Raw genomic sequence first — 17233 nt, 5'->3', positions numbered from 1 at the left:
CCCACTACCAACATTCCACTGTAAAAGTTCTTTCTTGTTAATTTCCCCTACTCTGCTCCCTTCCTCCTTCTCCCAGTGCATCCCTCTTTCTCACTCCTTCAATTTTTTTTAGATCATCCCAGTATAATTGACTCATACCTAAGCCCTCTGTCTATGTAAATTCCTTCTAACTGCCCTAATAATTATAAAGTTTTTAGGAATTATATGTATCATCTTCCTATATAGGAATGTAAGCAACTTAATCTTACTAAGTCCCTTATGATTTCTCTTTTGTGTTTACCTTTTTATGCTTCTCTTGAGTCTTGTGTTTAAATATTAAATTTTCTAATCAGCTCTGGTCTTTTTATCAGGAATACTTGAAAGTCTTCTCTTTCATTAAATATCCATTTTTTCCCTTGAGAGATTATACTCAGTTTTGTTGGGTAGGTGATTTTTGGTTGTAATCTTAGCTCCTTAGCTCTTCAGAATATCATATTCCAGACCCTCTGCTCCTTTTACATGGAAGCTGCTAAATCTGACTGTGGCTCCACAATATTTGAATGGTTTCTTTCTGTCTGCTTACAATATTTTCTCCTTGATTTCTAGAATTTGGCTATAATATTCCTGGGAATTTTTATATGGAAAATTGTTTTAGGAGGTGACTAATGGATTCTTTCAGTTTCTATCTTACTCTCTGGTTCTAAGATATCAAGGCAGTGTTTCTTTATAATTTCTTGAAATATGATGTCTAGGCTCTTTTTTTCATCATGGTTTTCAGGTAGTCCAATGATTCTTAAATTACTTCTCCATCTGTTTTCCAGGTCAGTTATTTTTCACAAGATGTCACATTTTCTTCTATTTTTTTTCTTTCTTTTGACTTTGTTTTATTGTTTCTTGATGTCTCATGGAGTCATTCACTTCTGATTGCCAATTCTAATTTTTAAGGAATTATTTTCTTCAGTGAGCTTTTGTATCTCTTTTAACCATTTGGCCAATACTGCTTTTTATAGAATTCTTTTCTTCAGTGAAACTTTGTGCTTCCATTTGGTCAACTCTATTTTTTAAGATGTTAATTTCTTCAGTATTTTTTTGTGTTTCTTTAACCAAGTTGTTAATTTTTTGAACAATTTTTATAATTTCTTTTTTCATCACTCTCATTTCTTTTCCCAATTTTCGCTCTACTACTATTATCTCTATCTTTAGCTTTTCCAGGAATTCTTTTTAGGCTTGTGTCCAATTTGCAATTTTTTTTTGATGCTTTGCTTGTAGGTGTGTTCATGCTATCTTCTTCTGAATTTGTATCTTGATCCAGCAACTCCATTGATTTAAAAAAAATAAAAGGCCCTACACGTTCCATAATATTTATAGCAGCTCTTTTTGTGATAGTTAAGATTTGGAAACAAGGTGGCTATTGGGGAATGGCTAAACAAATATGGCATATTAATATAATGGAATATTACTATGTTCTAAGAAATGTGTGTGATGAGTACATGAACTGATGTAGAGTGAGTGGAAAGAATTGCATCAAAAAATCAAAAGTAAATGTAACAACACTAAAAAGATTAAGTGGGAATCAAATTAAGAGACATGAGAAGATACCCCTAACCTACCCCTTCATGGTGGGGGTAAGTCCCTAAATGTTACACATAATATATGTTTTTGGATTTTTTTAATGTATTGATTAGTTGTGCTGACTTTCTTTCTCAAAAAAATCCTCTTTGCCTTATGGGATGGTTCTTCTAAGGAAGAGAAGAGAAGGGATACATGAGGATACTATGGTAGTATAAGAAACAGAAAATATCAATGAAACTTATTTTAAAATAAAATAAATTTTAAAATAAAAAATAATTAACCAAGGAGGGACCAAGGTTGTTTTGATGCCTTATACAGTCAACCTAGGAGATCTCTTTCTCTGTTCTGGTAGTTTCTGTTGGGAACCATCCTGGCTTGGACCTCTAAAGATGGCTGTCATGCCTCCCTGTTTTGATCTGGAAACAGATTCAGGAGGGCTGTCATTATCTAAAAAGAGCTGGGACTTATTGATTGGCTCCTAATGCTGATCATTTGAACAAGACCTCTCCTCTTCCCTTTCCCCTTAGTACAGCCTACTTCAGAGATCTTTAGAGATGCTCTTTTAGGAGGTGTTCCTCTTGTCTGGAAGCAGTGGCTTGCTTTGGGCTTTACCCTATTTGTTTCTTTTTAGGATCGGGCATACATATGCTTTGGAATTTTGAACATATATTGGACCTCCCTGAGGCCTTCTTCATGTTAAGCAGACTTGAGTGCTAACTGCCCTCTCAAGCGGCATGCCCTAAGTAGACGAGAAAGCCTTGTCTCGACAGGCCTTAGGGATCTGGTTATAAAATGTGGGATTGGTAAGACTAACGACCATACCCCTTACAGACTTAGGAAATATCAAAGAGGGGCAGCTAGGTGGCGCAGTGGATAGAGCACCGACCCTGAAGTCAGGAGGACCTGAGTTCAGATCCGGCCTCAGACCAAATACTTGACACTTACTAGCTGTGTGACCCTGGGCAAGTCACTTAACCCCAATTCCCTTAAAAAAAAAAAAAAAGGAAATATCAAAGAGAAGAACGAAGAGTTGCATTGCTGCCTCTTCCTCAAAAACTCTTCATTCCCCAACCTTGTGGAATTTAAAGATTGCCATTGGTTGGGCTAAGTTCGCCGACCCCATTCACATCTTGTCATTGGACTAAAAGGGTAACCAATTATTGAGTGGAAGTCAGGATTCAAAACTTCAGAGGTCTTCAGGTGACCATCATCCCTTCCATTCCACTCAAATTAGACATAGAATCCTCATAAATGTGGGAAGTTTTTTTTGGGGGGGGGTAGGGGTGGAGGTGACATTACATGGCAGACAAAAAATGGTCCAGACAAATGTGGAAGGATCACCAGTAATTTGTGACCCTAATAGAGTTATAAATCATCCTGAATGTGTAGTAGGGATGGATTTATGGGTTTGAAGGAGTTGGTCATAGTTCAAGTTAGCGTTTCACCAGTCTGGTTCATCACAGTAAGGATTATTCATCGGAAGACCCTTGATTTACCCAATCCATCCTGCCCTATTAAAATCCAATAGTGCTGTATCCCTGGGGTCGTTTCTGAAATATGCACACTCATGGCAGACAGACTTCAACAGGATGGGTAGGAGCCAAGAATGTGCTAAGTCTGGACCCAGTGGTGCCAGCAACTTCCATGAAAAGCTCACTCACCTCCGTGACGATGGTACTTCTAGAGCCCTTTTCCCTGCCATCGTCGGCTCTGACCGCAGGATACCTCCTTGAAAGTATTAGGACCTTTTAAGTTTGGTTTGTGGGTAGCTCTGCCCGTGGTAGGCTTGGCTTCCCCTTCTGGGCCTTCTCCAAGCTTGTCTCTATCCTAGTGATTTTTCTGAGGGAGTCCCAGTGGGTTATTGCTTTGGGTCTTACTGAATTGGTCAGGATCCTGGATGCTCGACTTCTGGCCTGTTGGGGCAGAGCAATAGCAGAACTATGCTAATGCAGACAACTATTTGCATAATTGGCAACCAAATATTCCCTTGACTAAACAGAATAATGCTGTGGACAGACTTTCTCTTTATGGCCCCTCCTCTGTCATTTTCCTTGATTAAGGGGCCCACTTTATTTCTGGCACTGTTCAGAATTGTGCTAAATCTCTTATCACCTAGTGTTTTCATCTAGCCAATCACCCTCAGGCAAGTGGCTTCATTAAGCAATAGGAATAGATTTCTTTGATTTTTGGCCCCTATCTTTGCTAAGTTGACTTACTTTAGGAAACAATTCTTGCCATTGGTTCCCTTAATCCTATGTTTGCTTTATTTTTTTATTTTACTATGATATGAAAATGCTTGTTTTATTCCATAAATTAAAAAATTTTACATCCTATATTTGCTTACCTTTCCTCCTAAATGTTTTGGGCCATTCATCTCCCTGAAAGTTGAGGTAGACTTGGCAATGGAGGAAAAGATAGTGGACCTTCAACCATACATGAGAGATTAGAGAGGAAAGATGGCAGGAAACATTTTGCCCACTTAATCCATACAGATGGTCCATGGGCAAAATTCAAGGGGGCAGGCAATGGTACTCCCAGAGAAATCTGGGGGTCATTGGACTTTGGGCTAGAAGGTATGGTTTCACTTAAATTGAGGTATGGTTATGTTAATTTTTGCCCTAATGTTGAAACATCTTTATATTCCTATTATCAATCCTACGTGGTCATATTAACAGCTTTTTTTGGATAAATTGTGATAGTATTTTTGCTAATATTCTGATTAAATCATTAACATCAATATACCTTAGTGAAGATCTAACAGAAAGATGGAGTGCTTGCTTTCAGTACAGCAAAAATTTCAGAAAAATTGTCTCTGTACTTTCTCTTTTCAAGATCAATCTTTTTAATTTCATAGAATTCATATATTTTGACATCATTACCTTTTACTTCTGTCAAATTTCCCTTTTCTTCAATATTTTTTGTGTTTCAAACCTGTTATTCTCTTTCTCAGAGCCTCTACTTTTGTGACCCACCTGGTCATTGCTTGGGTCCTGGTGTCTCAGAGTGAATGTAAATACCAACTGTTTCTGTTTTGGCCAGAAACCTGGAGGTTCTTCCACTCCCAAATTACTTTTGTTATTATTATTATTATTTTAATTTAAAATTTTTTTGACTAGGTAAAAGAGGCCTCATTTCTTTGCCTCATTTCTTATCTAGCCTTAATCACTGAATGGATGTTGCCTCAGTCAGATTGAGACCTGGGAAAGACCTTAGCTTAAAAAGGCCAAGGTCTCCTACTGCATTTTGGGCCATCTCCAGTCGTCCTGGCCACTTGACTGAGATGGCTGTGGAGGAGAAGGTGAGACTAGTGACTGCACAGCCCTCCCTCACTTAAATCCAATTCACTTGCAAATCTCAGCAACATCTTCCTAATGTCATGGTCCTCTTTGAGAACAAAGGACAAACCACAACTACAACTTTAGTGAAGAGATTCTTTATTGTGTATTGTTTTCTCTTCTTTTTCTTTTTGTGACTTCTACATTTTGCATTGAGAGATCTGTTTTCAGATCCAATTTTGTTCCTAATTTCTTCTTTTAAAGTTTTTGTTGCTCTTTTAAACCATTATGGGATTTTAAAAATTGCGATTAATTTATTAGTTTGTTTATGTATTGCTGTTCTATTATTACACAATTTCTAAAGAGTCCCTAAGATTCTCTTTTTTATGTAAAATAATTTTGATTCATTTTCCTTCCTATTATTATCTGTACTTTATTTCTGTTTGGTTTTCCTTTAATCTTTTTTCCATTTTTATTTCTGTCCTTATGACCCTTTTTGTTGCTTTATTTCCTTGTAAACTGGGTTTTTTCCTTGGGTTTCTTCTCGAACTTTTGGTCTTTCAGCCTTTCTCTTGTATTCTCAGTCATTTGTTTCTGATTTCGCTCCTCACTCTTTATTCCCCTCTCCTTTCTACTACTGAAACTGGACTGATAGATTGTGAGGACAAGAAGAGCGGAACAAAAAGTTGTGACAGAGGCAAAGAACAGTTAGGCACCTAGAAGAGGTCTGGAAGTGACAATGCTGAGCAAAGAATATGCCATTTTCACCTCGAGGTTCTGAAAGATGAGTTGTCTAGGGGGAAGAGTGGCCAACGTTGGATGGGGCGGCTACCGATCTGGAGCCCTCGAAGCAAAATCAGATTGTACTTAATGGTAGAAGAAGTGGAAGAGAACATGGGCAGAAGAGATCAAGTGTGATGAGGAATTTCACAATAAAGCAGGGTTCCTGGGAAGATAAAGAATGAAGTGAAGAGGCATCTGGGTAGCACAGTGGACAGCGCTAGAACGTCTAGCCTCAGACACTGACCTAGCTCTATGACTCTGGGCAAGTCACTGAATTTCTATTTACCTCTGTTTCATCATCTGTAAAGTGGGAATAGTAATAGCACCCACCTCCAGGTTTATTGTGAGGATCAAATAAGATGCTTGTGAAGTGCTTTGCAAACCTTAACATGCAATATAATGGCTAGTGATTATTTTCAAGTGGAATGGAGTAAATGGACATGAGAGCATGGGGAGAAGTAGCAGCAGAAAGGTATTGTGCAGAGATGGCAAGGATGAGGTGAGTTAGAAATTTAAAGGTGGATTGGAGAAATACTGCTATAGAGGAATTGGAATGAGGACAGTCAGAGCTGGTTAGTGGCAAAGCTTATATATTCAGGCAGCCCCAGATTCCCTTTAGAATGTTGATGGGAAGGTACAATTGAGCACTTCTTATAAAGGGATAGAACACTTATATTAGTCATTTAATGATTACAACATTATTAGAACATAAGTTCCTTGATGGTAGGGAATGCACTCTTTTATATATATATCTTCACAATTCAGCTCATAGTAAATAATTAAATAGGCCATTCATTCATTCTTCATTCTAGTATATTTGCCTCCTATAACTAATTGAACATCCAATAAAAAGAAAAATTAGCTGAGTTTAAAGAGTCTGATAAATGAAATTACAGTAAAAATAAGCCTGGCCAGAAGTACTTTTATATGCTATAGACATATGAAGATTTTACTTTCCATCAATAAAGAGAACAAAATAATGCTTGCATTAATGATGTTATTATTAACTGACTTTTATATAAGACTTTATATACAGAATTTCATTTGAGTCTCACAATAATCCAATGACGTAAGTGCTATAGATAATTGTTGTTCAGTTGTTTCAGTCATGTCTTACTCCATGTGACCCCATTTGGGGTTTTCTTGGCAAAGATACTGGGTTGGTTTGCCATTTCCTTCTCCAGGTCATTTTATAAATGAGGAAACTGAGGCAAAGAGGGTTAAGTGACTTGCCCAGGGTCACACAGCTAGTGAGTGTCTGAGGCTGGATTTGAATTCAGAAAGATGAGTCTTCTTGACTCCAGGTCCGGCACTCTATCTACTGTACCACCTAGCTGCCTACAGATATTATTACCCCCATTCTACAGATGTTAAAACTGACACCCAGTGACTTAGGTTAGGTGACTTGCTCATGATCCCAAAATTAGTAAGAATGATTCAAACCCTAATGCTTCCGAATCCAAGTCCAGTACTGCATCCACTGCAAAAAATGTCTCTTTTTCTTTCCTATTTTGCCCCCAAATTGCTATTTTTTGAGATTATTACATAGCCGGTGAAGGGGAGATAACTTCGAAGTTTTGCCCTGATCAGCTTCATCAGTGGTAACCATGTATGAAAGAAGCAACTGAAAGAGTATTCTCTACACTGAGGCTGGGAAACCTGAGCTCCCATTCCCCTAACTGTAATCATCCCTTTCCTCCTTGCCCTGAAATTCCCTTTGTTGTGTTTATGTCTTCACATCATTTGATAGATGATTTCTTCAATTTAGCTGCTGTTTTTAATTAAGATATAAATACTCCATCTTTCCATATTTGACCTCTCTCATTTAAACTAAAGTCAAAAGCAAAGATTTCAGTCTCACTCTTTGTTCTAAAGGCCTGAATTTGATGATCAGACAATATTAAAGAAAGATAAAGATGATTCCTTTTTTTTAACTTTGTTATACAGCAAACCTACCTATTACTAAGTCACACAATATTAGAGTTTAAAAGCCATCTGGTCCAATCCATAACTAAACAAGTACCTTTCCTACAATATCCCAGACAAGTGACCATTCAGCCTTTGCGTGAAGACCTGGAGTCAGGGGAAACTCCTGCAACAGCCGATTCCACTTTTAGATAGCTATAATTGTGAGGAAGTGTTTCCTTATGTTGAGCCTAGATCTGCCTCTATAACTTCCACCTAATTCTGCCCTCTGAGGCCAAGGAAAATATGGCTCAATTTTTTCCCTTCCACAAGACCGTCTTTCACATGCTTAAAGATAGCTGCCATGCTTTCCCTCCCTGCCCTTCCCCTCAGTTCTTCTCCAGATTAAATATCCTAGTTCCTTTCATTAGTCCTCATACAACATGGCTTGGCAACCCCTACTGTCTTAATTACCCTCTCTTGAACACTATTCAGTTAGTCAGTGTCCTTTCTGGAAGGTGATATGACCTGAGCACAATATTTTAGATTTTGTTATATTTAATGAGGCCTAGGGTTAATTTTTGTTCTGTTCTGTTGTACTTTTGACATATATTGAACATGTAGTCCATTAAACCACCCAGATGTCTTTCACATCAGTTTTTCTGACCCTAACCATCTTTTTTTGTATTATCCCCATTTTGGAATTGTGAAGTTGTTAGTTTGGGGAGAATGGTTGGGATGTCTCATTATCACCTCATTTTACAAATGAGGAAACTTAATATCAGAAAGAATGTTTGGATACCCAAAGATCACAAAACTAGTGGGAAAGCTGAAATGGAACCCAGATTTTGTGACCTTGCTGCCTACATTCTTTCCACTGAACCAGGCTGCTTTGCTGCACTTTGTCCTCTGGCCTCTGTGCTGGGTAGGCCCCAGAGAATGGTAAGGAATGTATCTGGGGAGGGTACAAGCCTTCTAAGACTTTTAGAGAGTGATGTCAAACTCAGATAGAAACGGGGGCCTGTAATCTGTACACAAGGATTCTTACAGGCTGCATACTGACTTAGTTTTAAAATGGAACATATAGATGTTTTATATTTTTTTTATTTTGTTAAATATTTCCCCAATTATGTTTTAATTTGGTTCAGGCAGAACTCAGGCAGCACATCTGCCCTTGAGTATTTGGGAAAGGAAAGCCCAAGCAATGAAGTGAATGGAATAGTTTCCAAAAGGAGGAGGCTGCTTATACCTAGGAGCTGAGAACAGACCCAGGCTACAGGCCTTTAGGTCTAGTCCAGTTGTGGTTTCACTGACATTGACCATTTTCTTGTCAAAGACCTGTTTGGAATAAAACTGAATTTTGCTGAACTGTTCTCTTATTCCAAAGTCTTCCTATCTAATTACTCCAAAGTCTTCCCAACTAATTATAAACATAGCAATAACAAACAAGCAAAGAAGTAATCTATTCCTTTAACATTAATGGGATCTGGTCACTTAACTCAATGATTTATATAAGTTTCATTCTACTATCCTCATCCAGGTGCTGAAATTGTGTCCAATTTTAACATCTTCCTTTATAAGTGCCATCTTCTCCATAAAGCCTTTCCTGATACCTCAATTGCTAGTTCCCTTTCCCCCTAATTATGTTGTATTTAATTATATTATGTCTATTTTTAATTTCTTCTGTTTTAGCCTGAATTGTACCCCTTGGGGCATATATGTGGATAGGTTTGCTCGCACCAGCCTCTGAGGCCTTCTCAGAGTTTCCCTGGCAACTTCCAGGGACACCTGTGACTCAGCACACTCTCTGTCTCTCTGTTTCTCTCTGTGTCTCTCTGTCTCTGTCTCTCTCTCCTTCCCTTCACCCCCACCCAGAGAGTTATAGTCCTTGCTCATCACCTGAAAACAGGCACACATTAAAAAAAAGAAAGAAGAGAGGCTCCCTTTGGCCAATTAAAACCTTTTGAATGCATACCTGAGACTTAAGTGAAAAAAAGAAAAAGCAAGAAACTTTTATTTTAAAATCATGATGCCCTCTGCTGGAAAATATATGGCAATATCTTTTCCTTTTCCTTAGGATTTATATTCAAGACCTGGTTTTATTTTGTGTGCTGTGTTATTGACATTCTTGAGATATGGCTAAGGTATGTTGATGCCTACTACTTTAATATTTAGAAACTTTGAGGCAAAAAAAAAAAGATCAGGTTTTCAGTCACATTTCTAAGCCATAATTAAACTAAAGAATTTTGGAGAGTAAAACACATTCTTCTTTTCTAATCTGACCATAATTAACAGATTTTTGATGGGACCATATTTAATAAACATGATACTATTTGGAAAAGCAATATATGTAAAGAGGAAGAAACAAATGTTTCTTACAGATAAGCTGTTGTCTTCTATGTCCTCCCATTCTACATATCCTTCAAACAGTGTTTGACATATGTGATATATACACAAAGGGGTTCGATAAATGTTTGTTGCACTTAGGGCTGTCTTTATGTGAGCACTAATGGAATTTGTCAGTGTTGAGTTAATGAATTTTTTGTTATGAAAAAACATAGAAATGTTTAAAAAATTTCCTTGGTGTTACAACATTTCTCCTAGTTACATTAAAAAAAACCAGATTGTTTTCTGCAGAAAGATCAAAAAAGTTCCCATAAATAGAAATATTTTTATTAATCCATTAGAACTTCATTGAAATTGGCAATCCTTTCATCCAGTTAATAGATAATCACATCTTTTTTGTTTGTTTTCTGCCTGCAATGATGAACTATCCCAGAGAACATGTATTTGGTGACCTGCTGGAGTCCATTGAGCTCAGAAAGTGGGAAGGCATAGTAGCAGGGACCCTTGTCCAAGACCTTCCATCTCATCCTTTCCTTTTTGTCTCTATCCTTTGCAGAGGCTGAGTAGTATCATAACATTCAGTGAAGGAAAAACTACCTGAACAAGTTTAACTCAACATTTATTAAGTATTTGTTAGGTACCATGGTGAAGATTGATCATAGGCCTCTGATCATAGGCTTTTAGAATTAAATCTTTGTCCTTAGAGGACAAGGAAAGCCCGTCACCAAAAGGAGTAGGGCCTTAGACCCCAGGCTTGTTCAAGACTCAAGGGCATGTTCTATGTTGTTGTTCAGTCATTCAGTCATATTCAACACTCCGTGACCCCGAGGGCCATAGCATGCCAGGCCTTTCTATCCTCCATTATCTACTAAAGTCTACTTAAGCTCATGTTCATTGCTTCCATGACACTGTTTGTCCATCTCATCCTCTGCTGTCCCCTTTTCCTTTTGCCTTCAGTTTTTCCTAACATCAGGGTCTTTTCTAATGAGCCCTGTCTTCTCATTATATGGCAAAAGTATGTAAGCTTCAACTTTGGTATTTGTCCAAGGGACTCTCAAAAGTCTTCTCCAGTACCAAAATTCAAAAGCATTGATTCTGTTGGGCTCAGCTTTCCTTACAGTTCAACTCTCACAGCTACACACTGCTACTGGAAAAAAAAACCATAGCTTTGGCTATACAAACTTTGTTAGAAAGGTTATACCTTTGCTTTTTAGTATGCTGTCCAGATTTGACATAGCTTTGCTTCCAGGGAGCAAGCATCTTTTAATTTCATAGGTGTAGTTGTTGTCTGAAGTGATCTTTGAGCCCAAGAATATAAAATCTGACACTGCTTCCATTTCTTCTCCTTCTATTTGCCAGGAAGTGATAGGACCAGTGTTTTTTGTTTTTTTTTTTATAATGTTAAGCTACAAACTAGCTCTTAGACCTTCTTCTTTCACTCTCATCAAAAGATTTCTTGGGGCAGCTAGGTGGCGCAGTAGATAGAGCTCTGGCCTTGGAGTCAGGAGGACCTGAGTTCAAATGCAGCCTCAGACACATGAAACTTACTAGCTGTGTGACTCTGGGCAAGTCACTTAACCCCGATTGCCTCACCAAAAAAAAAAAAAAAAAAAAGATTTCTTCATTCTTCCTAACTTTCTGCTATCACAATGGTATCATCTACATATCTGAGATTGTTGATATTCCTCCTGGTAACCTTAATTCTGGCGTTTGATTTGTCCAGCCTGGCGTTTCATATCATATACTCTGCATATAAGTTAAATAAGGTGACAATATACAGCCTTGTCCTACTCCTTTCCCAATCTTAACCCAATCTGTTCCATGTTCGGTTCTAACTGTTATTTCTTGGCCCATATACAGGTTCCTCAAGAGACAAGTGAGATGATCTGGTACTCTCATGTCTTTAAGAACTTGACACATTTTGCTGCGATCACACAGTCAAAGGCTTTAGTGTAGTCAATGAAACAGAAGTAGACAGTTTTTTTTTTCTTTTTTGGAATTCCCTTGCTTTCTTCATAATCCAGCGATTATGAGCAATTTGGTCTCTAGTTCTCTGCCTCTTTGAAAACCAGCCTGCTCTTCTGGTAATTCTCAGTTCACATATTGCTAAAGCCTAGCTTGCAGAATCTTAAGCATAACCTTGCTGGTGTGTGAAATGAGTCAATTGCTCAGTAATTTGAACATTCTTTGGCATTGCCCTTCTTTAGGATTGAGACATAAACTGATCTTTTCCAATCCAATGGCCCCTGTTGAGTTTTCCAAATTTGTTGGCGTGTTGAGTACAGCATCAATTTTTTTTTAGGATTTTAAATAGCTCAGCTGGAATTCCATTACCTCCACTAGCTTTATTGTTAGCAATGCTTCTTAAGGCCCACTTGACTTCATTCTCCAAAATGTCTGGCTCTAGATCAATAAACCATACCATCATGGTTATCAGTGATATTAAAATCTTTCTTGTGTAGTTTTTATGTATATTCTTGCCACCTCTTCTTAATCTCTTCTACTTCTGTTAAATCCCTACCATTTTTGTCTTTTATGATGCCCATTTTTGCATGAAACATCATTCCCTTGATATATCTAATTTTCTTGAAGAGATCCCTTATCTTTCCCATTCTTTTGTTGTCTTCTATTTCTTTGCATTGCTCATTTAAGAAAACCTTATCTTTCCTTGCTCTTCTCTGGAATTCTGCATTCATTTGGATGTTTTTCCCTTTCTCCTTTACCTTTCACTTTCCTTCTTTCCTCAGCTATTTGTAAAGCCTCATCAGACATAATGATCCATACATAGGATATTTTCTTCAATTTCTCAGACTTATAATAAAGCTACAGAATTGTCATTGCCTGTATGTTCTGTTTGGCCCTCTGGTTATTTACTGACCCAGATATCTACCCCAACTCTCTGCCACCTCCACACCCAGATACAACATTTGACAAGTGAAAACCTGTACCAGCACTGAGATAGGCCCAATTTTTAGTGTTCAATTTTTTTTTTCAAAAAAATGAAGAAGAATCAATTTTCTTCTGTAGTTTCCAACTTTCTACAGGTCATACTGAATAATTTTTGTATCCATTACTATTTTTCTTCAAAATAAGCAATTAACAAAAGAAGAAAAATATCACCCAAAATGAAAACTTTTCTTATCGTAGGTGTATGATGATTCATACAAAACAAGCTTTTCAAAACTATAAATCATTTCTTTCCTCATTTGATTACATAAGAATTTTTTATAAAAACAAAAAAATTTGTAAAATATACTTCCTTTTGTTTAATATAGTTAGTCAAAAGTACAATGATTATAGTCTTTCAGAGTATAATAAGAATTGTAAAAACAGCAATATGTCAATTTAAAATTTAAATTCTAAATAAAGAGTTTTTTTAAGTTTCTTTTTGAGAGGTAGGGAGATTAAAAAGTTGGAGAAATCCCAAAAGAATTTTAAAAATCTAATTCCTCATAGCATCTTGGACTTTAGGAAGGAAATTTCTCCACTGTGATCAATATCATCTGGGAAAAGTGATCTTTTATGTCATTATATTCACAGCTGTAATATCCTTAATCATTATAAAAATCACTACATCTACCACCACCTGCACTATGGGAAATAGATCTACCATTATAGATACCTGTTGCGGGGGGGAGGTGGGATGGGAATACTCTCTTAGTGGTATAATAATCCACATGATTCCTTCTGCAATCAATTTCCATTCCATTTGCCCTTTCTATAGCCTCTTCTGAATCATCTTTCTCTCAAAATAAGCAAGAGAAAGTCTACTGGATCAGCCAGTTAGCCAAATATTGATTGTAAACTACATTGACACAACTGAAAATTCCATAATGAGAAAATATTTCCCCAAAATTTCTCTCTGTTGTATTTAAACTGAGCTAAAGCACTCTAAGATATATTTTAAGATCTGCCCTATATGGCTTTTTTAATTAGACCTTGGTGAATAATTGTAGCGACAGTACTCTGGTGTATATAGTCTACTTTGTGATTGTCACCTATGTCAATGAGTGTGAGATCTGGATTGAGTGTGATGCCTATGAAAATGCCTTCTTGAACTTGATCTGATTTTTATCTTGATAGTGAATGAAATTCAGAGTATTTAGAAATCTTTAATGGACTACATGATCTTGAACCGCTCTCAGATTTCATCATCTAAACTGATTCAGGAAGACACCTTGCTGATTTTAAATAAGGGCAAACTTCCTGCCCTTAAGATTGGTCTCTTTGTCAACAGTCATTTTGGCTCGTCCTACCATGACTAAGCCAGGGATGTGGCCAGAGCTGGTGAGGAGAGGACAAGATGCAGCAGTAACAATCATTTTGTTTGACTCCCCAGTGTTAGCAGAATGGCCTATCAGTATAGCGTTTTCTTAACATGACTCCCTTTCAGCCCCAGCTTCACTGGTGCAATTTCCTCTCTCAGCAATTCCCTCGAGCTTCCTCATGGTTAAGAGGCATAAAAAAGTCCTAGCTGTGTGAGGTCTGTGCCTCTCAGACTGCCTGAAACCAAAGAAATCACCATACCCTGATGACTTGCTGACCAGACACATTTCCAGATTGAGAGGAAGGGGACTAAAGAACACCAATCCTTATTGCATATTCTTTCTGTTAGGGAAAAGTTGTTTAGTCATTTCAGTCATATCCAACTCTTCATGATACCATTTGAAGTTTTCTTGGCAAAAATACTGGAGAGGTTGGTCATTTCCTCCTCCAGCTCATTTTACAGATGAGGAAACTGAGGTAAACAGGGTTAAGTGACTTGCCCATGTTGACTGAAGTCAAATTTGAACTCAGGAAGACGAGTCTTCCTGACTTTAGGCCTGGCACTCTCAAGCTTTTTAGTGTCCTTGTTAGAATGATATCTAATGAATATCAGTGCAAAATGTTGAATAAAATATTATCAAAGAGGCTACAATAATATATTAAAATATTATATAAATAATATAATAAACCAGTAAAATAAATAAACCATAGATTAATGTGATTTTTTTAAAAGAGAGAAGAAAACCAAATTGCTGGTATCAAAAATGAAAAAGGTGAATGAAAATGAAATTAAAGCAATTATTAGGAGTTACTTTACCCAATTATATGCCAATAAATTTAACAATTTAAGTGAAATGGAAGAATACTTACAAAAATATAAACTGCCCAGATAAACAGAAGAGAAAATAAAATAATAAACCTATTTTAGAAAAAGAAATTGAACAGGTCATAAATGAACTTCCTAAGAAAAAAGCATCAGGACCAGAAGAATTTACAAGTAAATTCTCTCAAACATGTAAAAAACAACTAATTCCAAAATTAAATAAATTATTTGGAATAATGAGCAAAGAAGGAGTTCTACCAAACTCATTTTGTGAAACAAATATGGTGCTGATACCTAATCCAGGAAGAGAAAAAATAGAGAAAGCAAATTATAGACAAATATCATTAATGAATATTGATGCAAAAATCCTAAATAAAATACTAGCTAGGAGACTGCAACAATATATCACAAAGCTTATTATACATTATGACCAAGTAGGATTTATACCAGAAAAGCAGGGCTGGTTCAAATAAGAAAAACTATTAACATAATTGATTATATCAATAATAAAAGTAACAAAAATCATATGATTATATCAATAGATGCGGGAAAAGCTTTTGACAAAATACGACACTCAATTCTATTTAAAAACACTTAAAAGCATAGGTATAAATGAATTTTTTCTTAAAATGTTAAGAAGCATCTTCCTAAAACCATCAGTAAGCATTTAATGGGGATAAGCCAGAAACCTTCCCAATAAGATCAGGAGTGAAACAAAGATGCCCATTAATACCAATGTTATTCAATATTGTACTAGAAATGCTAGCAATAGCAATAAGAGAAGAAAAAGAAATTGAAGGCACCAGCATGGGCAATGAGGAAATAAAACTATTTATAGACAATATGATGGTATACTTGGAAAATCTTAGAATTTCAACTAAAAATTAGTTTAAACAATAATTTTAGCAAAAAGCAGTATATAAAATAAACTCACATAAATCATCATCATTTCTATGTATCACCAACAAAGCCTTACAAAAAGAGATAGTAAAAGATATCTCATTTAAAATAACTGTAGACAAAATGTAAAATACTTGGGAGTATACTTGCCAAGACAATCCTAGGAGCTATATGAACATAATTATAAAAACAATTTTTATACAAATAAAGTCAGATTTAAATAATTGGAGAAATATTAATTGTTCATGGGTGATCAGAGCCAATATAATAAAAATGACAATTCTACCTAAACTAATTTACTTATTCAGTGTCATCCCAATTAAACCACCAAAAATTATTTTATTGAGCTAGAAAATTTAATTACAAAATTCATTTGGAAGAACAAAAGGTTAGGAAAATCAAAGGAATTAATAAAAAAAATATAAAAGAAAGAGGTCAGCAGTACCAGATCTTGAAGTGTATTATAAGGTGGTAATTATTATGTCTATCTGGTACTAAGGAATAGAATAGTGGATCAGTGGAATAGAATAGATAGGCAATACATTAGATATTGTACATGGAATATGAATTGCATCCAAAATGGAATAAGAGGAAGAGAGCTGACTGGACTGGCTTTGGGAAATTGCCTTTAGTGAATTCAAATTTCTCCCTGAAACAAAGACCCATCTTTTTAAGGTCAACATTCTTCCAGTGATGTTGTATGTCTATGACTCACAAGTGATCAATCGAAATAATTGATGGTTTGATTGGCTGAATTCCAGTCTCCCAAGAATTAAACTTATAGGTCACCCAAAAGGAGATAGAAAGAGGCATGATAGAAGTGAGTCAACCTATTAACCATGAAAAATTGCACAGAAGTGGCATGAAGAATAAAGGCATATGTCCCAGATCTTAAATTGTGTTTTAAAGTAGCAATCATCAAAACTACTTGGTACTAGCTAAGAAATAGAATGGTAGATCAGTGGAACAGGTTAGGTATGTAAGACACAGTAGTCAATGACTATAGTAATCTACTGTTTGATGAATGCAAAGACCCCAGATTTTGAAATAAGAACTCACTATTTGACAAAAACTTCTGGGAAAACTGGAAAAAAGTGTGGCAGAAACTAGGCATAGACCAACGTCTTACACCTTATATCAAAATAAAGTCAAGATGGGTACATGATTTAGATATAAAGGCTGATACTATAAGCAAACTGGGAGGGCTCAGAATAGTTTACCTGTCAGATTTATGAACAACAGAAGAATTTATGACCAAACAAGAGATAGAGAACGTTATGAAATGCAAAATGGATAAATTTGGTTACACTAAGTTGAAAAGTTTTTGCACAAACAAAGCCAATGCAACCAAGATTAGGAGGGATACAGAAAACTGGGAAAGAAT

This window comes from Vombatus ursinus, unplaced genomic scaffold (assembly GCF_900497805.2).
Source record: "Vombatus ursinus unplaced genomic scaffold, bare-nosed wombat genome assembly UNPS02014809.1, whole genome shotgun sequence".
Lineage (NCBI taxonomy): Eukaryota > Metazoa > Chordata > Mammalia > Diprotodontia > Vombatidae > Vombatus > Vombatus ursinus.
The sequence above is the reverse complement of the archived record's forward strand: the minus strand, read 5'-3'. Positions refer to the sequence as shown.